This window comes from Delphinapterus leucas, chromosome 2, assembly GCF_059928025.1.
Source record: "Delphinapterus leucas isolate spDelLeu-1000000601 "Yukka" chromosome 2, BTC_Dleu_Yukka2, whole genome shotgun sequence".
Lineage (NCBI taxonomy): Eukaryota > Metazoa > Chordata > Mammalia > Artiodactyla > Monodontidae > Delphinapterus > Delphinapterus leucas.
Genome location: NC_143130.1, coordinates 20268419 through 20293843, shown reverse-complemented (window position 1 = coordinate 20293843; position 25425 = coordinate 20268419). Strand labels below are relative to the sequence as shown.

At 46.5% G+C, this 25425-nt stretch overlaps 1 protein-coding gene and 1 long non-coding RNA gene across 5 annotated transcripts in view; one reads left to right on the top strand and one right to left on the bottom strand.

Annotated features, from left to right (window-relative positions):
- USP6NL (USP6 N-terminal like) overlaps positions 1–3613 on the bottom strand; it is a 208228-nt gene extending 204615 nt beyond the window's left edge. The window contains exon 1 of one of the 2 annotated variants that reach the window (XM_022580293.3): positions 2931–3613. The gene's annotated coding sequence lies outside the window, so the exon portion shown is untranslated. The remainder of the gene's footprint in view (positions 1–2930) is intronic. The other variant, XM_089906509.1, reaches the window with a different exon arrangement.
- A 16384-nt stretch (positions 3614–19997) lies between these two features.
- The window catches only part of LOC149749961 (uncharacterized), a 30097-nt gene continuing 24669 nt past the window's right edge, over positions 19998–25425 (top strand). The window contains exons 1-2 of one of the 3 annotated variants that reach the window (XR_016391924.1): positions 20010–22697; positions 24149–25309. This is a non-coding gene — a long non-coding RNA (uncharacterized LOC149749961). Of the gene's footprint in view, positions 25310–25425 lie in introns of all 3 variants that reach the window. The other 2 variants (XR_016391925.1, XR_016391923.1) reach the window with 2 other exon arrangements.

Below are 25425 nucleotides of genomic sequence, written 5' to 3'. Positions count from 1 at the left end.
TGGCAAAAGCTCCACACTGTATTTCAATAATCTATCACTTTGCATTCTTTTCCTCGCAACGCATGTTCGTATCGTCACATCTGACTCTTGCCCCAGCCTTGTCCATGCCACATGGACACACGAAATCTCTGGGTATCAGCAATAAAGAAGAACAAGGAATTGACACATGCTATTACATGGATGAACCTTGGAAACACTGGGCTAAGTGCAAGAAGCCAGTCACAAAGGACAATACTCTATGGTGATTCTATTTATACGGCATGTCCAGAATAGGCAAATTCATAGAGACAGAAAATAGAATACTGGTTGCCAGGGGCTGGGTGGGGAGGGGGGTGGGGAGTGACTGCTGGTGGGTGCAGGGTTTCTTTGGGGGAATGATGGAAATGATCTGCAGTGGCTTGCGGTGATGTATGCGCAATTCTGTGACTATGCTAAAAACCACTGAGTTGTACGTTTTAAGTGGGCAAATTGTAAGATGTGTGAATTGTATCTCAATAAAGCTGTTATCAAAACACAACCCACAGTGAGGAGAAAGGAGGAAGAAGAAGAAGTCAGTGTAGGAGGAAGTGAACTGTGAGGCTGAGAGAAATCAGAGGGGGATCAAGAGGGTTTTTAGAGGCATCCCTGGTGGTGCAGTGGTTAAGAATCTGCCTGCCAATACAGGGGACACGGGTTCAAGCCCTGGTCCGGGAAGATCCCACATGCCACGGAGCCACTAAGCCCATGCGCCACAACTAGTGAGCCTGTGCTCTAGAGCCCGCGAGCCACAGCTACTGAGCCCCCATGCCACAATTACTGAAGCCCGAGCACGTAGAGCCCATGCTCCGCAACAAGAGAAGCCACTACAATGAGAAGGCCATGCACCGCAATGAAGAGTAGCCCCCTGCTCGCCGCAACTAGAGAAAGCCTGCGTGTAGCAACAAAAAGCCAACGCAGCCAAAAGAAACAAAAAACTATAAAAAAAAAAAAAAAGAGAGGGTTTTTAGGAGGAAGAAAAAAGTATGTTCTTATAAAAATAGAGCTTTTCACCCAATTCCTGAGAAGTGTGCTGTCTCTAAAGTGTGTTCCGGAAACTGCAGAAGGCAAAAACAATGAAAAAATGAAAAAATGCCTGGACCAAGTGGGAAACAAACAGAGGGCCAGGCTGACCGCAGATGAGACACAGCGAAGCTGAGAGTCAGAGCATCAGGAAGCAGAGTGGGCAAGACAGCACAGAGCAGAGAAACAGGAAAAGAATTTTGAAATGAAAATTAAGTTGAACGAGACAAGAGAGCCCACTTTCTGTCTTCTGGCCTCTTCTTTCTCTTTCTCATCCCCTCTACTACGCACACACCTCTCCCTCTTGCTCTCCTTCTCTCTCTCCTTCTCTGCCAGTTGGATTTCCTATCCCAGCTCTGTTCACAACAGGCTCAAGCAGGGCCCTGCCCCTTCCCATCCCTCAAAGGGGTCCTTCCCAGCAAACCCTGTGCCTGGCTCTGATGGACAAGCCCAGGAAGTTGCAGGCCTCGGGGACACACACAGGGGTGTGAGCAGGGGGATGGCACGAGCTTCCACCAACATCCAACTTCTGGGCAGCAGTGTCCCTGGTCCTCACCAGAAGGTTATTCATGGATGGAGCCAGGTAGAAACCATCTTCACACAGTAGCCAGGAAAGTCCCTTGATGCCAGGCCAACTGGGAGCTGGCGAAAGCAGACAGAGTTTTGGGGCTGGTCCCTTCTACTTCCTCTCTCACCAAACATCTGGCCCGGGCACTAGACCATGAGGCAGGAAGTCCAGAGCTCTTGTTTTTAGCAGTGACATGCAGTCTGGGGGCAAGTCCTTTCAACACGGGGGTTACTTACTATTCTGCATCCACGTAGCAACTTTTGCTTCTTAGTAGCTCTGGGTGGCAGACAGCATCCTAGCTGCTGTTAGGGCTCCCATCTCACTACTCTGAAACTTGTACAGGGAAACCGACCGTCTCCCTATCACAAAGTGAGTCACTGGGTCCAGCCAGGATTAGAAGGCCTCAGTCCCCAGACCTAAGTCTTACCAAAGAGGCCCAGGACAATCGCTGGGGTGGTATTCCGATAATGCCTCGTGAGGAAGAACTTAAAGCTATAAGAGATAGTACAATAGTCTACTCACATGTTTTTTAAAATGTTATTACACCTGTCTTATTGTAAGAGATCTGAAGCTTAGAAACGTCAAGTTGGCTAAACTAAAACAGACAACAAAAAATAAAAATCGGTAGCTTTTTCTGATTCCAATCCTATATACCTCTTTTAATTTATCTAGTCTTCAAATAAAACGATACACCCACATCCCTCCCCAACAAGCAAGTTACACTTAAAATTTAAATTGGGTAAGTTTAAACAATTCTTTAAATTGTAGAAATGTTCTATTTAAAAATGAAAAATCGGACATAAAGCAAGGTGCCCTGGCTGCATAAAGACTCAAGAGCGTCTGGGGCGGGGCACGGCAATGGGGAAACACTCTTTGCCCTTCGTGTTTTATTTGGTTTGGGACAAGCCTCCAAAGCAGAACTGCAATAACTCGAGGCCAAGAATGGGATGATCTCACTCACGTTTGTTCAGATCTGCGTATGGCAGCTCATTTGGGGACCTGGCTTTGTAAATATGCTTTATATTTCCAGAATTATGCATCAAATCAGACCCTCTAGGGAATCACACATATGCAAATTAGAAGTTCAACCCCTGGAAAGTTTTAAAAAATAATCACCACCATTCTAACCCCACTCCACCCACTTTCCACCTAGTTCAAGAGATAAGTCCAAGAAAGTCTAAGAAATACATAATTAAAGAAATGATTTCCTGTAGTGTTCTACCACCAGGAAGCATTTATTAAGTACCTAATTGCTTGTGTTTCTGGGCTAAGCACTGTACAGAAGGAATTGCACAGAACTGCTCTCTTGTTTTCAAGATCTTACCTTCTAAGGTAGACAGCATTCACCTGGACAAACAGGTAGGACAAAATGACAGCAGGTGGGAACTTGAAACCATACCGGTGGCTGCCAACCAAAGCATTCATCCAGTCCCTGTCAGTGCATTGCTTGGGTGGGGAGCCAGGACACGGCAGCGAGTAGCTGTTGAGTTTCCCAGGGACCTTAGGTTCAATTGCAGACACCGCCCACACCTCTTGGAAGAGGCCAAGTCCTCCTGGTAGTCAGAGAAGGCTGCAGGAGGGAAGAAGTTGGGGGTAAACAGCTGGGCTGGAGGAGGAGGGGCAGAGGGCAAGCAGCGAGGGTGTGGCCAGCCGAGAACAGTGAAGCAGAGACAGCTCTTCTGAGGGGACAGGCGGAGGGAGCACAACACAACGGCAGCCGCTGGCAGCCCCACCCCTGCCTTCGGGCCCAAGGCGTTTCTCAAGACTTTCACTGGGCTCAGAAACCTCAGGTGGATTCTAGAATGCTTGTGATTGGTGGGAGTGGGAAAGAGGAGGGTCTAGGTGAGGTTAAAAAGGTAGATTGGGGCTTCCCTGGTGGCGCAGTGGTTGAGAGTCCGCCTGCCGATGCAGGGGATGCGGGTTCGTGCCCCGGTCCAGGAAGATCCCACATGCCGCGGAGCGGCTGGGCCCGTGAGCCATGGCCGCTGAGCCTGCGCGTCCGGAGCCTGTGCTCCGCAACGGGAGGGGCCCCAACAGTGGGAGGCCCGCGTACCACAAAAAAAAAAAAAAAAAAAAAAAAGGTAGATTGGAGTCAAGGAGTGAAGGGCATGAAACTGTCCTGCTCAGAGGGACCCTGTCCTGATAAGTGACAAGATCGAACGTACTAGGAGAATGATGTCTTCAGATCTGCTCTTGGGGATGAGAAGACCCCAGAAAACCCTTGGTATTTCTGTGGATGAATGAAAACCACTCAGAAGGGGATGAACAGGGGCCAGAGCGTTTCAGTTGACCAGCTGACTGTAGTTTAGAATCAAGCCTTGTCAAAGGATATGGGTGAGCAGTAAAACCTGACTCGGCGTCACTAAGCCTCCAAAGTAAAAGAGAATTCTTTCTTTAAATAGCCGCCAGATTGGGCTTCACTGCTGGCACAGTGGTTAAAAATCTGCCTGCCAATGCAGGGGGCACGGGTTCAAGCCTTGGTCCAGGAAGATCCCACATGCCGCGGAGCAACTAAGCCCGTGTGCCACAACTGCTGAGTCTGCCCTCTAGGGCCCACGAGCTACAACTACTGAGCCCATGTGCTACAACTACTGAAGCCCGCACGCCTAGAGCCTGTGCTCCACAACAAGAGAAGCCACTGCAATGAGAAGTCCGCGCACCGCAACGAAGAGCAGCCCCCGCTCACTGTAACTAGAGATAGTTAACTGTAAGCTAATAACTGTAAGCTTTCCAAGTCATTTTAGACAAGAGGCAGGACCCCTGGTGCCACCACAGTCCAGACCCCAAACACAGATATTGTACCCGGTGAGGGGGGCCAGGTCCTAGATCGAAGCGTTTCCATTTCAACCCCCTCAAATAACGCACATCTTTCTGTCATTACGCACATTTGTTAAAAGAAACATCTAAGGCATCTTAATGAGGAAAAAAGAAGATGGAGGGCATGTAGCTAATAAATGTGCTCAATGGCCACTAATTCTCATAAAATACCATTTATAATTATGACAGTGAGATACTATGTTTTTGCAAAGCAGAGCAATAAAGATTCAAGATTGTCCATAGACAAGGTGGAGAAATAGATTGTCTTCTATTCACCGGCGGTACTCTGATAACACTTTTGCGGGGTGGGATTTTGTCAGGATCTATCTTTATGAAATGCCTGTGCCTTTCAGCTAGCAATCACTTCTGGATGTCTGTCCCGGTTTCCATCTGTCTTAGAGAATTACTCAAGTGTATGTACAAAGAAGCAAGGAATGTTTATTACAGCAGTGTTTAAAAAAAAAAAAAGGAAACAACTTAAAAACCATCATTAGAGAGCCTGGTTAAATTTTGGCACATCCATGGAATACAATGTAGCAGCAAAAGAAGGAATGAAGTAAATTCAGATGGAAAAGACCACATCAATGATCTATGGGAAGATGTCAAAGGCATATTGTTCACTGAAAGCTGAAGTTGCAGAAGGCTACAGAAAGCGTAACACTGTTCATGTAAATACACACACAAAACTGTATATTTCTCTATGTAAATATGGCCACTCAAATGCAAACAAGAAAATCTGGACACATTTATACCAAAATGATACCAGCAATTACGTCTGGGGGAGGAAGTAGGTTGGGTATTGAGGAATTCAGGGAGATTTTTGTCTTTATCTGTATTTTACAAAGAGAATGTATTCATGTGTTACTTGTGAAAGTCAAAATGGATTTTAAAAGAATGAGGGACACAAACGAACTTATTTACAACACAGAAATAGACTCAGATATAGAAAACAAACTTATGGTTACCAAAGGGGAAAGAAGGCAGGGAGGGATAAATTAGGAGTTTGGGATTAAAATATTCATACTACTATATATAAAATAGATAACCAATAAGCACCTACTGTACAGCACAGAGAACTATATATCTTGTAATAACCAAGAAGAGAAAAGAATCTTAAAAAAAGAATACATATACATATGTATATATATATGTGTGTATATATATATCTGAATCACTTTGCTGTACACCTGAAACTAACACAACATTGTAAAATCAAACTATATTTCAATAGAAAAAAATTTTTTACACAAAAGCAAAAAAAGAATGAGGGGAAGGAACAAAAGCATCTGTCTTCATAAGCCAGGCAAGTAAATAGAGTCGACCACTGAGAAGGGTGGAACTTCTTCCCAGGGAACGAAGCAAATGTACTCACCTCCTTCTCTCCCTCCCCCCCCCCCCCCCCCCCCCGTTCCCTCCAGAGTTGACTGGACGTTTGGCGCACGGTCCCATCCATCTCTACTGGCTGGGTGGCCCCAGCACTCTATTCTGAGGCAGTGTGGTACCCAAACCACTACCTCATCCCCCACAGAATGAGGAAGACACAGGCCTGAGAACCATCGTTGTGGGAACTTAACAGTTAGGAACCTCGCTGGAACGCGATAACCTACAGTTCCAAAACTCACCGTCAGACCATTTCCCTTGACCCCCATCCGGGGGGGTTTTCTTTATTACACAGAGAATTCAAAGTCCCTCACTATTGCACTACTCAACCTCAGTGAGTCTGCAGTATCTGTGGTTTTAAAGCAGGTACAGCGGACCAGTTTGAAGGTACTGAACTGGCATTTTAACAAGTCACCCACGAAAGAACTGGCAAGTGACAATGGTGACCTATGAATTGATGGACACAGAAAGTAACGCTGGGTCAGACCAAAAAGGCTGAAGAAAACACACAGCAACGAAAACAACCTAAAACAGAAGACTGGGGAAAGGAAGAAACCTGGAAAAAGAAAAAGAAAAAAAAACAGTATATGTCAAGCTGCTAAGTCTTATTTTCGTCAGTATTTTCACCTTCAAACTTCACTTTTTTTTTTTACTGTTTTTCCCCCCACACGAGAGGTGAAGATGGTGAAGCATGAATGAGTTCTTTATCCTCAGAGAATGCTTGGCAAAACAACAACAACAACAAAAAGTAACCGCACGAGCTTTTATTTTCTTTAGACGGGAACAAAACAATATTTTCCATCTCAACCCAGCTAACAGGAACATTTAAAAAATACTTTGCTGGCAGAGATTACAATCACAGATGCGCTCAGCCAAACAGCATCACGTTGCCTTCCTCATTCATTTAATGAATTGTGACTTCACATGGAGGTTTGCATTCGAGAACTAAGTATCCTAAAACTGGCATTACAGTCTTGACTCCATGGAAATTATAATGAGAAAACATGATCATATGTTGAATCTGAGGTCTTACTGCAATAATTGGAAAAATATTCTTCTGTGTTTATAATGTCCGTACTGTAACCCATCTGTAGACTCTTGGTAAATGAAATAAAACCCACTTAAAATTCTGTTGTTTTGGTTGTTGGATCCAGGCAATGTTTGTGTGTGTGTGTGTGTGTGTGTGTGTGTGTGTGTGTACATATATATGTAGAGTAATATATTACAAATGTTTCTGTATGTTTGAAATTTTTCATTATAAAAATCAGAAGAACTTCAGTTGCTTCTTTCAAAATCTCTGAGATGACCCATTACTACACCTTGTTCAGACCTTGGCTGGCTTGTGGGTAACAACATCAAGGCAGGTTGCTCTGACCTTCTCCAGCTCCACTTTGCAGGCCAGCCTGTGTAGAGCAGCTACAAGACTCTGCTAAAACAAGCTCTCATCGGGCCACTTCCTATCTCCTCGTGGCTCATCACAAAACGTCAAAACTCCTCTGCCCAGCTTTTCTGGTTCTCAGCATCCGGCCCCTCCCTTCCTGTTTTACCTTAGTCCCCATCATCCCACAGGCTGGTCTTCTCACCAACGCTCTGTTTTCTCCTGCATCTGTGCCCCTGGGACATCATGCCAGGAAGGTGCTTCCTACGACCTTCACTGATCTAAGTTCAAGCTATTCTAGTCCCAGCCTAAGTCTTGCTGTCCCCACTCATTCCTTGTCTTTAGTGCCTGGAGTCTGAACCGTAAACATCCAGAAAGAGTACCCACCTGCACCTTGGATGCAAATTTAGCATCTCCATTCTCAATAAAATTACCACCTCCGTGATTCCCTCTCAGCTACTTAAAAACCAGGAAACAAAAGCAATAAACATCAACTAACAGGTGTTGGAAGGTAAATTATTTATCAATTTCAATGCAGTGATGTTCTAGAGGAACACAAAAGCAAACTCGCTAAGAATATGTGACCCTGTCATTTGTTCAAAACATACTGATTGAGCATCTACCATATGCAGGCACTTTTCTAGGTACTTAAGATACACCAATGAATAAAACAGATAAGCCCTCATGGAATGGATAGTCGGCGGTGGGGGGAGGGGCGGGCGGTGTGCAAACATAACTAATGTACAAAATAAATATGGGTGTTATATAGTATATCAGAAGATGGCAAATGCTACGAAAAGAAGAAAAAGTTGGAAAGGTTAAAGGGAATTTGAGAATACAAGGCAGGGAATGTTGCAGAGGGAACGGGGTGTGCAATTTTAAATAGCACGGTGAGTGTCTTAGTCTCCTCAGGCTGCTAGAACAGAATACCACAGACCGGGGGAGCTTATAAACAGAAACGTATTTCTCATTGTTCTGGAGGCTGGAAGGCCAAGTTCAATGCACCAGCAGATTCAGTGTCTGGTGAGCACATACTTCCAAGTTCATAGACAGATGGCTGTCTCCTTGCTGTGTCCTCACCTGGAGGAAGGGATGAGGGAGCACTGCAGGGTCTCTTTCATAAGGGCACTAATCCCACTCATGAGGGCCCCACCCTCATGACCTCATCACCTCCCAAAGGCCCCACCTCCTAATACCATCACATTACTGGTTAGGGATTCAACATATAAATTCTGGGGGAGACACCAAATACAAAATTCAGAACATAACAGATAAGGAAGTTTCATTGAGACAGTGACATTTGCAGAAACAGTTGAAGAAGGTGAGGGAGTTGGCCATGAAGATACTTAGAGAAACAGCATTCAGGGCAGCCATGCAGAGGGAACCAATCAGGTATGAGCCTCATGAGGCTTTATCACCTCTCAGGTGTGGGCACTCAACACCTCACACCAGAGGACACATTTCCTAACTGGCTTCCTCCTTTCCTTTCCTCTGGACATGCCCCACTGTAGCACATGGGGCTTTCCAGCTCCAACACTATCTTCCAAGTTGCATAAGACAAATATTCAATAAATACTAATTAGGTAGGGAACAAATAGATAATGGTATACTTTTGTAGTTCTCAATCATTTACTACAGCACGGAGCTCAAAGAAGACTCTCAAAACATGTCTGTTCATAGAGAACAGACGTGTGGTTGCCAAGGGGGAGGAGGGTAGAGGAGGGAAGGATTGGGAGTTTGGGATTAGCGGATGCAAACTATTATATATAGGATGGATGAACAACAAGGTCCTATTGCATAGCACAGGGAATTATATTCAATATCCTGGGATAAACCATAATGGAAAAGAATATGAAAAAGAATATATGTATATAACTGAATCACTTTGCTGTACAGCAGGAATTAATACAACCTTGTAAATCAACTCTACTTCAATAAAATTTTTTTAAAATATCTCTGTCAACTGATTTGTTCATTGATGGCCTCCCATGTCTCAAAATCTTCACCATTATTTTGGAAACTTTTTCTTCCGTTGATTGCATGTTGTGTCCTTCGGAGAATTGTAAATAGAATTTAGCACACGATAGGGGAATAAAAGAAATACCCCACTCCAAACCTCTGATGGAAACTGGCCAAGTCTGTGTGGGGGAGGAAGAAGGGAAACAAGAGGCAGAAGAGATGGAAGAAGGGAATTGCAAGGTCTTTCAGAAGCAAAGGTGGGCCTGCCCGTGGGAAACCCAGCATCAGGGGGTTCAGCTTCATTTTGCCCAGCGTCCAGGGAGGGCTCAGTGATCAAGGACAACCTGGCTTAATATGAAGTCTCTGCAAAGTGAAAATAATGAGGCAGACCGGGGAGCTACAATCTATACATTTTTAACTTCAAAACACAAGTTATGAGTCATATTTATCCCCATACGGAAGTCATTATGGAAAGTGGGAGAAGGATAAAAGTGAAGAAACAAAAATTAAAATTTCATCTGTCCTGACTCTTAGTCATTTATTATCATCCAGCTCTACACACACTTTAAAAACCACAACAAGCAAAATTACCCAACCAGAAAACACCTTGTTGCTTTAATTAGATTGATTTTTATCTTAGCTATGACAGAGCAATAGTGATATTACTAACTATAAGAAAAACAGTCTTTCTCTTTGGGATTTACACTTCTTGACACAGATGAAGGCAGGCAGGTTGTTTATTACTTTATCTTGCCCTAACACTTTTGTTGTCTTCTGCAGAACATAATCACTTCTGGTATAATACCAGCCACGGGCACAAGGGTCCACGCAATCATTCATCCATTCGTGCATGGCCCTGTGCCACGTGCTGGGACCACAGTGTTGAACAAGACAGGTGTGGTCCCTGCCCTCAGGAAGCGCCCTGTCCTGGGAGGAACACAGACATTAAACAAGTAAATTCACAAATAAACATTTAAATTACAGTTATGGTAAGTATTAGGAAAGAAGTTTAGAAGGAGTTGGCCTAGCCATGGGGGTGGGGATGCAGAGGGGTCAGGCTCTCTTAAGGAAGTGATGCTTAAGTTGAGGCTTGAGGTGGATTTGGCTTTAGCCAGGACATGAAGGAGGGAGGGAGGGTCCCCATAGCGGGAAGGGACTTAGTGCTTTCAAGGAACTGAAAGATCAGGCTGCTGCAGATAATTAGGGTGGGAAGGGATTGTATTAGTCATGGTTCTCCAGAGAAACAGAACCAATCGGATGCATTGATGTATACAGAGAGCGATTTATTATAAGGGATAGGTCCCTGTGTTTATGGAAGCAGGCCTGTCCTAGTATCTTCAGGGTGAGTCAGCAAGCTGAAGACCCAGGAGAGCCAAGAGGGTAATTCCAGTCCAAGACTGAAGGCCTGAGACCCAAGGGAGTGGATGGTGTCATCCAGTCTCAAGTCCATTAGACTCGAGACCCAGGAAGAGTCAAAGATTTAGTTTGAGTCCAAAGGGAGGAAAAAACCCAATGTCCCAGTCCAAAGGCTGTCAGGCAGGAGGAAATCTCCGTGCCCAGGGGAGATCAGCTTTTTGTTCTCTTCAGGCCTTGAACTGATCAGACAAGGCTCACCACACTATGAAGGACAATCTGCTTTACTCAACCTACCCATTTAAATGTTAATCTCATCCAAAACACCCTCACAGAAACACCCAGAATAATGTTTGACCAAATATCTGGGCACCCCATGGCCCAGTCAAGTTGACACATAAAATTAACCATCACAGGGATGGTGAGGAATGAAGCTGGAATGCCAGATGTGGGGCAGATGTTCAGGGGCCTTGTCAGCAATGCTAAGAGTTTGATCTTTATTCTAAGAGCAATGGGTAGCTATTGAAGGGCTTCAAAAAAGGGAAAGAAATACTCTGATTAGCATTGGGAAGAGGTTGCTTTGATTGCTATGTAGGGAAGAGATAAGCAGGAACAAAGACAAGGAAAAGCTGGGACTTCCCCTGTGGCACAGTGGTTAAGAATCCGCCTGCCAATGCAGGGGACACAGGTTCGAGCCCCAGTCCGAGAAGATCCCACATGCCATGGAGCAACTAGGCCCATGCACCACAACTACTAAGCCTGTGCTCTAGAGTCCACGAGCCACAAGTACTGAAGCCTGTGTGCCACAACCACTGAAGCCTGCGTGCCTAGAGCCCATGCTCCGCAACAAGAGAAGCCAACGCCATGAAAAGTCCACACACCGCAACAAAGAGTAGCCCCCGCTCGCTACAACTAGAGAAGGCCCACGCACAGCGACGAAGACTCAACACAGCCAAAAATAAATTAATTAATTAGAAAAAAAAAAAAGACAAGGAAAAGCTCCATAGAAAAAGTCACATTTTAGTTAGGTCTTGAAGATTGAGCAGGATTTAGTTATTTGGAGAAGAGTAAAGGGCATTCCAAATGGAAGGAATGCTGTCAGCAAAGGAATAAAGATGTGAAGTCAAGTGACTAAGTCATTTTGACCAGAGAATAGAAAATTTAAATAAATAAATACATTTATAAGGTAAATATATAATGAAGCTAGCAAGGTGGCTGCGGGCAAATCCGTCTTGAGTAACAGCTGTAGGAAATCCAAGACTTTATTTTGTACCTAATAAGAAGAACTTGGTGGTTTCTTTGAGCAGGTGAATCACACAATCAGATCTGTTTTAGAAAGATGATTGTTAATGACAGTATTTTGGTAGCTGGAGAGAAGACTCATGGAGCAGGGGGCAATTGGTAGGAAACCAAGAAACCATTAAGGGCTGAAAGGGGAAGAGGCATTGGAGATGCTGGAGGGAACCAATTCAGGAGACTTATCTCAGGTGACATCAACAGAATTTAGCAACTGATCAGCCGTGGAGGGGGAGGAAGGGGGAGGAGTAAGATATAACTGCACATTTCTAACCTGAGTTATTAAGGGGAGAGTGATGCCCTGACCATGATAGAGGATTCAGGAAGAAGGAAAATCTGAGTTCATTTCAGGGAAGGGTGGTAAAGAGGGGTGGAAGAAGGAGGAGAGGGAAGGTAAAACATTTCAAGTTAGACATGTTGAATTGGAGGTGCCTACAGTATTTCAAGGTAAGATGTCCAGTGAGCAGTTCGGATTTATGGGTCTGGAACCCAGGAGAGAGGCTGGGGTAGGAATCATATTTATATTTGTTGTCAATCTTTGAATTTCAAATTTTGGTAAAATTTCTCAGAAAAAAAAAAGGGGGCAGTTCACATAGCTAATTTTTTTGTTTGTTATATATTATCATCTACTGTACCACCACTTCAAAAAACACCAGACACTGTAATTCCAAAAAAAAGTATGAAAGCCATCAGAATAAAGGAGACTCCTTTAAATCAAATCAATTTATATGAAAACCTCCCTCCATCATCCCCATTTGTCTCATTTGGCTGCACACCTGTGAAATTTGTGTCACAGACCGTCTGGTTTGCATTTGCCCAGCATGGGCTTAAGACACAAGGGTAACCCAAACTGTGAAATTTAATGAGAAAGTCCTGGAAGAGAATTGAGCACATAATGGAGAAGGGGGAATGGAAGAGAATGAAAGCTTAGGAGATCAACACTTAGGTGAAGAGGTGAGCAGAGAGAGCAGTGAGGGGAAAGTGAGTAAAAAAGAATTAAAAAAATGAAAATAAGAAGGATCCTTTCACTTTTCAACTGCAATCTGATAGAAACTTTTACTCTCATCCTTGCTTTTGTAGAGAAAGAATTTTGATGTGTGGTCAAGAGGAAGTCATGTGCCCCTAGTGGCCAGGAGGAACATTAGCACAAAAGCAATAACCTAGAACAAGAGCTGCAAACTACAGCCCATGGGCCAAATCTGTCCTGCCCACGGCCTTTTTTTGAACAACACATGGGCCAAAAATGCCTTCTACGTTTTTAAATGGTTTAAAAAAAAATCAAAAGAACACTATTTTATGACATGTGAAATTTATTTGAAATTCGAATTTCAATGTCCATAAATAGTTTTGTTGGATCACAGTCACTCTTGTTGTTTACATGTTGTCTGTGGCTGCTCCCATGCTATGTGACAGAATTGAGTCGCTGTGGAAGAGATGTGTGATCCACAAGGCCTAAAATATTTACCATCTGGCCTGCATTGGTCTAAATGTTTACATCTCTCCAAAATTCATATGTTGAAACCTAACACCCACTGTGATGGTATTAGGATGTGGAGCCTTCATGAATGGGATCAGTGCCCTTATGAAAGAGACCCCAGAGAGCTCTCACCCCTCTGTTACACTGAGTTACAGCTAGAAGGCACAGTCTGAGAAGTGGGCCTTCACCAGACACCTGATCTTGAATATCCCAGTATCCAGAACTGTAAGAGGCAAATTTCTGTTTACAAGACACCAGTCTGTGGTATTTTGTTATAGTTGCCTAAACCAGTAAGACATGGCCCTTTACAGAAAAGGTTTGCCGGCCCTCAAACTAGAAGCCACAGGGAATGGGATGGGCAGGTTGGAAACCCAGGAAAGGAAAAGTCAGGCAAAGCTGTAGAAGGTGGTCCCCTCCCACCTTCATCTGGGACTGAGATCACATCAGGAAAGGGTCTCTCAGTGTAGCACTTAGCACCATAAAATGCCTTGGTTGTTCAGAGGCCCAGGGAGGGGGAAAAAAGATTAACATACCACGGAGCCTGTCAGCACATTACATATAGACTCACATTTGGATTATTATTGCTGTTGTCTGATTCCATGCTTGTGTGTTTTTATACTGACTTTAAAAATGTTCCTTTAAGCAAAAATCCACTCTGCCTTTTAGAGCTTGACATCCCTCCCCAGACCTAGGTTCTGATTGTGTTGGGGCTGAGTGACATTTTCCTACAATGCTAGCTCATTATTTTTGCTCCCGGAATTGCAAATCCAAGGATCAAATGGCACAGGCTGAATGCAGCCAGGAGGGGAGGGAATCCCACCAGAGGTGCCCTGAAACAAAGCAAACAAATAACTTCAAAAACCACATCATGCAACCTGGACCTGTTACAGGACAGATGGAACTCTGAATTGTTTGATTCTATCAGCAGAACAGAGGAAGGAAATGTTTTAAAATGAGATTATGTTATTTTCCCCAGTTCTTATTATGAAACCTTCCTGAAATGAACTTTAAATATTGGCAGCCCCTTTCATGGCGATGAATGCAGTTCAGCCAGCAGGAGCATTGCAGGAAAGTGGCTCCGCTATGAAAAAGGTGGAAAGGCAGAGGTCGAGATGAAGACTGGATCCCTGCGGAGTCCTTTGGCTGGGTGAAAAATCAGGCTCTCAAACACAGCTGTGTGCATTAGGAAGGGCCGGATGTCTTTGAAAAAGCTATGTGCCCCGTATAAACATTAATTAAGGGGTCCTTTTGCGAAAGACATCAATTGTAATGAATGAAAAGTCTCCTGCATTCTTTGCCCTCAACAGGAAAATGATTGACAACTAGCTTTTGTGTAGAGAAGAATATCCTGGAAGTGATGAAAATTTCCCCCAAATAAGATCATATGATAGTTCTTTATAAGGCTAGGTATTCTATACGGAATTTTCCAAAGGAAATTGTTTGTATCATTCAGCCCCAAACTTTGCTAAATAAAAATTTAAATTAAAAAAAAAAAAGATGTTTTGATGTTTTGCTAGTGTTCTCTAGTCAGTGACTGTCCAGGCAGGATGATATGGACTGGCCAGGGATGTGTTCATTTGTCTCCTTTGCGTGGTCACTCACACACACACACACACACACACACACACACATACACACGCACATACACACCCCTCTAAATGTTGGGATTCCTCCAGATCCTCTGAGTCCCAGAACCCACATCCAACTGCTTACCTAACATTGCCACTGGGAAGTCTTGGAGCATCTGAAATGTAATTACCTTCCCCATCCTCCTCCTGGTCTTCACCAACTCTGTAAATGGCACTTCCATCCACGCATCAAGCCAGATTTAGAATTCATCCCCAATTCTCCTATTGTCATCACCCAGCCCACAGACCATTCTCTACCAGGGTCAAAAGAATGACTTCTTGAAGCGTAAATGAGACCATATCACTGCCCTGTTAAGACCTTCACTGACTTACCATCACTCTTAAAATAAAATTCAAACTCTTCTTCCTTAGCCTGCAAAGCCTGCATGGTCTGGTCTGGTGATTTCTCGAGGCTTTTCTCAATCACTCCTTCCTCAGTCACAATGTTCCATCCACACTGGTGTGTTTCAGTCTTGGGACGCTAATCCTTCCCACTCTGAGCTCTGTGTTTTCTCTTCCCTGTGTCTGTACAGTTCACCTCCACATACTTCACAGGCAGCCACTTTGGAGATAGAGCATGTTCCCAACCTCCTTTTTCTTTAAATGATCAGGGTTTGGGGCTGAGCTGACTGTCACTACTGGAATGCAGCATGGTCCCCCAAATGGCAGCCTTCTTCTCTATCCAAGTTCTGAGTCCTTGAGTAATAAGTGAAAGGAGCCAGGCAGTTGGAAACCAAAACATCATCTTTATGACTGACAAAATAGACATTGGAGAACGTGGCTTATGTTATCTACAAACAAGGGGCTTCTGGACACTAACCCCAGCTTCAAATAAAGCTGCCCACCCAGCAACAGGCTGTGCTGTGTCAGAGCACACCTCCATGCCTTGCCCCTGGAATATTTACGGTGGGGCCGGGGGCGGGGTAGAGGGCAGAGCAGACCTGCACTCCGTGCAGGTAGGCTGGCTCGCCAAGAAAAGGAGAGGACATATCTGGACTCTGCAAACCCAGTTTCTCTTTCCAAATGTAAGGAATTCCTCTTCCTCTAGGAAGCAACAGGGCAGAAGGAGACCAGAAGCATTACACTAACAAAGCTTCCTCTACATGGAAGGAAACACCAGGAGTTGAAAAGAAGCATTCCCGACTGTGCCCCCCACCCCCAAAGTCACCTCCTTTAAATGCCCGCTCTGCTCCCCTCCCCTGGGCTGGGCTGAGGGCCTTCATCTGGCTCTCCTGGAACCCCAGCATCCCAGCATTCATCTCTCCCAATGCCATAACGATCTATTATGTGTCTGCAAACTTCCTGAGGGCAGAGACCAGGTAGAATAAAGAGTGGAGAGAAGAAATATTGTGGGAACAGTTGTTGTGTATAACTTGGAGGGGATTCTCTAGGCACATCCCACAGGTTGAGGGGTGACCCATGTTGGGAATGGAATCCCAGCTAGGATGGGACTTTCAACAAAATGAGAACAAGGCAAGGACCACAGCAGGGCTGGCGCACGCATGGAAACCATTTTTGGAGAGCTCTCTCTGGTCTCTTCCCAGCCTCAGAGGGAGGGTATAAATTGAAGGGAAGTTCTATCCTCCTCACACAGGGCTTTGTGTGACTTTTTTTTTTTTAACATCCCAAAGACAGGAATATATCCATCAGATACAGGCTGCTGCCACCGCAACGTTCAGTGGTTCAACCCCTGTTGCAATGACTCCAAGGTTAAGTGGTTCAATCCATGTCGCAATGACTTTGGCTTCCTGGTGACAGAATGGGCTCTCACACATTAAACTGATGTTGTTTTAAAACCAGTGCAGCTGCATTTGAAGTCTGTCTCTACCAAGGAGATTTCAGCAGCCCCCATATATAGGGTATAATACATACACGGTGCTAATCACCGTGCAGGCATTACTGAGAAAGTGATATAATCACTACTTATAACCTACAACCGGTTGAACTCTGTACTTTCTTGCCCTAGCATTTACATTTTCTGCTAAGGGTGATATTTAAGCCTGAACTATTGCAGAGAACAAGGAAGAATGTGCTTACATGTAGGGCAAGCATCCCATGGGGGAGGGCTAACCTACCAGATTGAGGACAGCAAGAAACAGAGTTATTAATATCTAAGTCACAACCTAGATGGAACAAGCAACGTTCCCAGGACAGAGCAAAGCTTAGCCCTGCTCTGGCTCCCCCACTCTAGGGGACCCTGGGGGCCAGGGGACAAATCAGAGAGGCAGTGGTCTTCATGGCTACTGACAAAGCGCTAAGACTCCTGTAGAGCTAGGTCTACACATCTAGACTCACACATAGATCTATATGCATGTAAGTTTGTACAATGAATCCTTAAAGAGCCGCCATCACCCAACTATGCTCCATGTACAACTTCCAATTATACCGTGTCCTTTAGCGGCTTCTTCCTTTCAAAGAGCCCTTGGTGTTTCTGTTAACCTTCAACTTTATAGAACTGTCCAACCAGGGAAGGGATGGAAGCCCAGTGGGACTTACTTGAGCCCACACCCTTTATAGGCGTGACCCCACCTCTAAAGCAAAAATTAAAAGGACGCTCGCATTTCACCTGGAGGGAGATCGCTGGGGATGCCATTCCCTCGTCAATTCACCAGACATTTCTGAATTCCTACTCTACCAGGCCACACAAGGAAGGCCTTCTGGAAGAGCAAATCCTTGAGCTGAGTCTTCAAAGATAAATTGGATCAGGTAGATATTCGAAGGATGGGTTGGGCGTAATAGGTGGATGGCATTCAGAGGGGACCACACGAGCAAAGGCATAGAAGGTGCAAAACTATGAGCAACTATGGTATAAATTGCAAAAAGTGGGGAGGCATGGTCAGGGAAGACCTCACCTGTATCCTGCAGGCAGTGGAAGGTGTTAGGGTGAGATGTGCACAGCAAGTGGATGACACTAGGGCCAATGGAAAAGATGGACTTGCAGGATCGGGACAGGTGGAAGGCAGTTGCTACAGCTCATGCTCCAGGGAGGACTTGTAAAGTGCAGGTTTTAGGCTGATCCATCAGTGCTATAGACTGGAAGGACAGTGGCCTAGAGAGATTAAAAGGCTCTTTGGGGGTGAGAGAGGACCCATACAGAGCCAGGAGCCAGGTGGGTTGATGGCCTCATCTCTGGGCCCCAAGACGAACACAGGGTGAAAAGCCATCTGACAGTGCTACAGAAAACAGCTGGCCCACTCCAATCTCCATGATATCTATTCAAGTTTTTGAAAATCAAATTTGTTAAAGGTGTTTCAAAGGAGAAAGGATCCACCTCTGTGTGTGCCCAGAACAGCACTGAAATGGACTCAATGAAAGGGACTCAAATGGACACACGTATACCATGTTCATAGCAGCATTAGTCACAATAGCCTAGGGTGGGAACAACCCAAGTGTCCACTGATGGGTGAAAGGATAAAAGCAATGTGGGACATATACATTCAATGAAATATTATTCAGCCTCAAAAAGGAAGGAAATTCGGACATTTGCTACAACATGGATGAACCTTGAGGACACTATGCTAAGTGAAATAAACCAGTCACAAAAGGACATATCAGGACTTCCCTGGTGGCGCAGTGGTTAAGAATCTGCCTGCCAATGCAAGGGACACAGGTTCGTGTCCTGGTCTGGGAAGATCCCACATGCCATGGAGCAACTAAGCCCGTGCGCCACAACTACTGAGCCTGCGCTCTAGAGCCCGCGAGCCACAACTATTGAAGCCCGCAAGACTAGAGGCCGTGCTCTGCAACAAGAGAAGCCACCACAGTGAGAAGACGGCGCACCGCAATGAAGAGTAGCCCCCACTCGCCACAACTAGAGAAAGCCCACGCACAGCAACAAAGACCCAACGCAGCCAAAAATAAATAAATTAATTAATTTTTAAAAAGAAAGGTTAAAATGGTAAATTTCACATTATGCACATTTTTACCACATTTTTTGTAAAAGAGAGAAAGGAAAAGTGAATTTATATTCATGGAGCACCTAGTGTATATCAGCACCGGCCTAATTGATGTGCTTCAATTTATTTAATCCCACACAAAACCCCCCCAGGCTCTGTGCAAGGCAGCCAGCAGGTCAGGTGTCCAGAGACCGCCCTCTATTCTGGACTTCGGGCCTTTCTGGGAGGAGTGCACCCACAATGTGTAAGCCCCTGTCCCCAGGGCAATGGTCAAAAAACTGCCCCAACCTGCCAGAGTTTCAGGAGAAGGGGTCCCTCATTTAGCTACCAGCTCTTTTGTCCACTGACCAGGAGAGATCTGGGCTCAGCCTCCCAGGCCCTGGCCTGCCCCTGCCTCCCAGCCCAGATACGTCTGGCCTTATAAAGAAAGGGGTCCCACATCCCAGGAATCAGAGTTCTGTGTGACCTGGGTCACATGCACGTCAGAGATGAGGAAAGGTGCACAGCTCCATGAGCTGGGCAGTCTGCTGGTTAAGGACCTCCTGCGCCCCTGACAGCCTTGGTGGAACATGAAAGACCGTTGAGATAGACTTAGGATCCTTCTCAACGCAGCACCCTGGGGTCAGAGTTGGCTCACAAGGTGAAACCAGCCCGCCATCCTGGCCTGGCCTGGCCTTGCCTTGTGCTCTGACTTCCCCCCAAACGGCTGCCGGCACTCCATGCCCTGTCCCGTGCCCAACCCAGGCAACTGAGATGCTCTCCCCAGCCTGCTTCTTGGAGAACGCACTGAGCAGTTATAGCGCGACCTCCTAAAAAGGCACAAAGCTGCGAAAGCCCACCTGCCCTCGTCCTATCTCCACTTTGCAGAGCCGGCTCCCGAGGGTGCATCTCCCCTCCTCTCTGTCCCACACCACTGAGCCAAGTGAAACAGCAACTTTCCCATCAGGCTCCTTTCAGAACCTCTGCCTCCCATCATGGAGGCCTGAGCTGGTCTGTTTCAAAGCTTCTGTCTTTGTTAGTGGAGTAACATCGACTTCAGCCTCTTGCTCTGCCCAGCTCCAGCGTGAGGGGAACAGACGGGGCACCTGGCATGAGAGATGCTGTTCTATGCCCTGCAGGCTCCCCCCTCCCCCTGCAATTTCACACACACACACACACACACACACACACACACACACAGAGGTTTGGAACAAGAAGGGAAAGAGTCTGCCTTTTAGATCCCAGGCCTGCTCGATCACGGAGATAAGCGTACCCTTGCTGGCCACTGGCTTCACCCCAGAACGCACGGCCACCTCAGGGCAGCCGGGAGGGCTGGGCTGAGAGACACTGGGACAGCCCTGCCCTGGCCGCTTGCACAAGCAGCTTTCAAACCAGATCAGCAGGCCGAGAGTTCTTTGTTCTTTCTGGCACCTGTTTAACTCGTGTTAAACCAGGGCTCTGGCGGCTCCCTCTCAGAAGGGAGAGGAGAAGGCTGCATTTCCTTTAAGTGAGCCGCTGCCTCACACCTTAGAATCACAACTAGCCTGACGAGTCACGCTTCCTCCCTGCCAAGTCACCAGAACTCTGGGGCTCCTGCTGCCATCAGAGAACTCCAGGCTGAGGGGGACCCTGGGGCCAGGTCTGGAGGAGACCCCTCTCTGTGCCCCCCTACTTCCAGGCAGGACCCGCCTACGAGCCTTCAAGGCAGCAAGGACTCATGTTCAAGGCTGACGTCTTGGGAATCCAGGGAAGGCGATTGCACCAGCACCTAGGGTGGGGCTGTGAACAGTAGGTGTTTCATTTGTTTGGGGCGCGAAGGGGCAGCCCAACCTGCTCTCACTCCACCAGCTGCTTTAACAAGCATCACAAACGGTAATTACCTTTTGCCAGGTGGACCAGTTGAGGAAACGGATGGCTTCCCCTGGAGCTGGGGTGCCTGCCAGCCCCAGGGTTCTTGGGACTATCCCTGAATGTCTTGGTCTGGCTTCTAATGCGCTTGACTTGTTATGTGAGTCACAGCCCAATTAAAGTAAAAGTGGAGGAAGAAAAAAAAATGAAGGAAAAGACAGGATAACTACATAGAGGATATAAGACAAGTAAGCATTTATATTACAGGATGTCTTCCTGTAAAAAACGCCAACCCAGAATCTCAACTTATGCTACTTCAATTGTCTAGCACAGAGGCAACTGTAATCATTACAGAATGATAATTATTTTACTTTGCACCCCCCCCAGATCCATCAGAAGTTTCCTTTTGGTCACTAGTGAATTTTCAACATTACTAAATTGTCAGAAATCTGATTTACATACAACTGTTTCAGACCCCCTATATTGTATAAAAAGCAAGATATTCTTGGAATCTGAAGGTAGCTAAGCTTGGAAAACACCAAATGCTTTTGTAATTCTAGATAATAATAAGTGCCCATTTGGCATGAGAGAACATGAAATATAAACATCAGCTCATCAAACGACTTCAAACGTCTTAAAAAGGAGAGAAAACAATGCATTCCAGGAGCGAAACGTGGTAACAAACCCGACTCAGAGGAGAAGTCCTTAGTCGTTAGGCAGCTCCGTAGAGCATGAAGCCAATGGTGGCTGTGCTCCCAGGTTCCTCCTTGTTTGTAACTGGACAGGTTGGGGAGGCAAGGCTGGGTTCCTCCACAGTCCCCAGAGCTCACCATGGTTCACCAGTGCATTGATCTTATTTTTCAAGCAAGGTTAGCTTTGGCACAGGTCTGGGAAGAAGTACGTAGGGTCCTGGTGGACTTCTGTACCCCGTGGCCCTCTCTCCCACACCTGGCCCAAAGCTGGACCAGCCCACAGGCAAACTGTAAAAGTAGACAAAGGAATCTTCAGCTTCCTCCACCTGCCCACCCTAGTGTCCACCTCACTCCTTTCCTTCTTCTTGCAGGTCCCAGCCCAGCCCTATGTTCTCCTAAACCTTAGGTTTTAAGGGAAAATGTGATGGTCTTTCATCAAGATGTCAATGGCTGACCTCTGGCAGCTGAGCTATTGCCTCTCTGAGCAGCATCTGTGTTCTTGCTGGGTGATTTAATTGTTCATATGACTCGGCCAAGGGATGCCCAAGTAGCTGGTAAAATGTTATTTCTGGGCATGCCTATGAGGACGTTTTCAGAAGCATTTGAATTGGTAGAGTGAGTAAAGATTTCCCTCTCTGATGTGTGTGGGCATCATCCAATCCATGGAGAGCCTGAATAGAACAAAAAGGCAGAGGAAAGAGGAACTCGCTCTGTCTGCTTGAGGTGGGATGTCCACCTTCTCCTGACTTTAGACATTAGCACTCCCTCAGACCTGGACCAGGACTTACCCACTAGCCCCCTGGTTCTCAGGCCTTCAGGTTTGGACTGGAACTACACTACTGGCTTTCCTGGGCCTCCAGCTTACAGAGGGCAGATTGTGGGACGTCTCCGGCTCCAAAATTGCATGAGCCAATCCCTCACAATAAATCTCCTTTGTATATCTGTCTATCTATATATATCCTATTTGTCCTGTTTCTCTGGAGAAGCCTGACTTAATACAAAGAGGAATATGGTCTAACTGGAATTTCAGATGTCAGAAGGAACAGGAGGTATGGGGGAAGATGAGGGGTAGGGAGGAACATCACAGAGAAGCTCTGAAGTCACACTGAGGAGGTGTCACCGACGCGAGCCACACACAGGACGAGGCCAGGTACTACGGGGTAGACCAGTTGTTCAGGAGAAACCACCTTTGATAGGCTACTTAACCACGGGACAAGGGTGACCCAGGTGCTGCCAGTTCTATCTGGTGTGGCCTCAGTAGTGCTCCATGCTGGGGGATGGGGGCTCTGTTTCCCAGAGGAGAAGATCTCTACAAAGGGGCTTCATACACAGGGTTGAGGGAAGTATCTGGATACAGAAAATGGCATCAGCAGTCTGACTGGCCCCAGGTACGTCCCTTCCTTTTCACCCCAGGAGAAACTCAGGTATTCTGGGCTTGTGCCATTTAAACACACAGGAGGGATGGCTCGTTGGTGACCTCATTACCGTCATTGCCCAGAGAACCAGTTACACCTGCTCACGGCCCACAGCCTGCTGACGCTGGGCTCGGTGCCAGGCCCAGGAAAAGCCTCAGTGAAACCCAGTTTCTGGGCAGAAAATCCTCCCTTTACAGCCACATCAAGGGCTTAGAACTGTTTCTTCTTGGGTGGGGAAAGAATAAAGCTTTCTGTGCTCATTGAGAAATAGATGAGCCATGAGTCCCAATTGGTGTGAACTGTCTCCTTCACATGTTTCTCGAGCACCACCCACACAGTCATGGGTAAAGCTGTGGGCCCCACAAGTGAGCACCCTGGAGCCTGAACACGAGGTTGGTCCACCTTAAGGCGAGGAGGCCAGCCTTTCCTCATCAGGCGGCCTTGGCTTCCAGCTGCCCTGGGGCTGGGGCGGTTGCATAGCATCCTGGGCAGAACGGCAGCTAAGGGCTGGCTGTCAGCAGCCAACACGGCCTATTAGAGGCGGTCTGGGGATCCACCTGTGTCTATTACAGCCGGAAACATGGATTCCAATCTACTTGTGCTCCTTTGATGAGGTTTTTTTCCAGACTGGTTTCTTCATCCATCATCTTTACGGCTGTTTATTTATTCCTGCCTTTGCTTTCTTGATTATTTTTGCACGTCTGCTGTTCCAGGCTTCCGTTTCTCTCTCTTAGAGTGTGGTTGAATTCCCTGTGACATACTTCATTCCTTATCGGATCGCTTATGTCTCCCCTTCTGAGCTATAGTTTTGATGGGGGGTTTGCAGTCATAGCCACTTTCTGTATCTGGTCACTTGACAGGGAAGACAGAGGAGAGTTTCTGTGGGGTTCCGAGCAGCTTTTGCTGGCAAAGCTGCACCTAGCTTTCTCTTCTGAGATGGTGTGAAATGTCCTAGATTTCACACTACCTCATTATGAGTATTTCTAACTGCTGTGTGGATCCCTCAGGTCTTAGGGTCATTCCTCCAAATTTTGTGGAGTTCTGGAAAGGGGCTAAGATCCTGAGAGCCTGGGGGTGGAGGGGCGGGGTAAGAGTTTTTGTTCTCATGCAGTTTCCCTATCAATATTGTCAAACTGTTTCATTCACTAGAGAATGTTCCTGATTTTATTGATTAATCTTCCTTTTTATATTTTGCTTTCGGGGGATGTTTGCAGGGGGTGAAGCTGGAGTTAGGAGCTGCTTAGTATATCATGTTTCTTTCCTCAGGGACCACTTTTCAAAGTTTACAGTATGGGATTGTATTCTTTTCTGTGTCTGAGCACCGACAGTGGGGTTTGCGGCTGGACACGACCATGTTCTGTTGATCTCATTAAGCTCTCGGGAGTGACAGAGTTGTGGTCTGACTTTATTCTTGGGAAATGCAGGTCCATGAAATTACAGACCAGCGTTCCACCGAGCAGGGTGTGGGCAGCCGAGAACAGAACAGGCCCCCAGGCTGTGGTGGCTCTGGGACGGTGGCCCCGGCATCCTCCCCACAATACCTCTGACAGCCCTTAGTGCCCACCTGGAGATGGACGTCCTCTTGGCCACAACCAGAGCCAAGAAAACAGGGACCTGCTTTCAACTGAGCTGACATCTGAGAAAAAGAAAGCCTTTCGTTTCTGTTAGGAGCCTCCACCCTCAAAGCTAAGAGATGGCCTCTGTGGCTGGTACCTCAGCAGGACCTTGTCAAGGATCCACATTCTCCAATCCCTCTGCCTGGTCCTTCTCCAGGTGCACAGGAGTCCGTCTTCCTCCAAAGAGAATCTCTCCCCAAGTTTATAGCTAGCTCTAGTAGCCATTTTGGCAGTAGAAGATCAAAGTGTGAAAAGTGCCCTCAGGTCAATGGAACAACCATATGCCCGATGGCAAGGGGAGAGCGCTCCCTACATAGACAAAGCCTCCTCTCTGCACCCCGGTGTCCACCGTAGCTGACACAGGGACAGGGGTCACCTGGCCACCCCAGCCAGAGAGCTGCCCTCGGGTGGGGATGGGAGAGGCAAGGAGTATGGTAGGGCACTTCCTCAAGAGTTACCAGCTTAAGGGACTTCCCTGGTGGTCCAGTGGTTAAGACTCCATGCTTCCCACACAGGGGACACCGGTTCAATCCCTGGTAGGGGAACTAAGATCCCACTTGCCACGGAGCCAAAAAAATTTAAAAATGTTTTTAAAAAGTCACCAGCTTTCAATTTTACAGTCTTTTAAAACCATTATTTCAAAAATCTGCACCAACATTTGGCATCCAGTGGCAAAGCCCAGACACCCTGCCCCGATTTGGGCTTCACCTTATCCCAGGAAGGCTCCTGGTTGACTCCAAGCCCTTAGGTCGTTCCAGCCTCTCCCGGCACCAGGTCCCCCCACCCCCATGGGCCGTGATCACGTATTTCCTTAACTTACACCCACACAGTGCGTGAAGTGGAACTGGGCACAGAGAAAACCAAGGAGGAATTTGCCAAACAGGGAGAAGATGAGGGCACCCAGAGCTGAGCGCTGCCGGCATCCTGCAGCCGGAGGAGGCGTCTGGCAAGAAGGAGAGCCACTATTTGGTAAACCCACCCACATGTCTGCCAGAGATGTTAGGAATTCCTAACCTGATTCCTGGCCACAGATGCTCCTGTAACAAGCGGTGATTCCCCTACCTGGCAGCGCCATGGAGCTATCT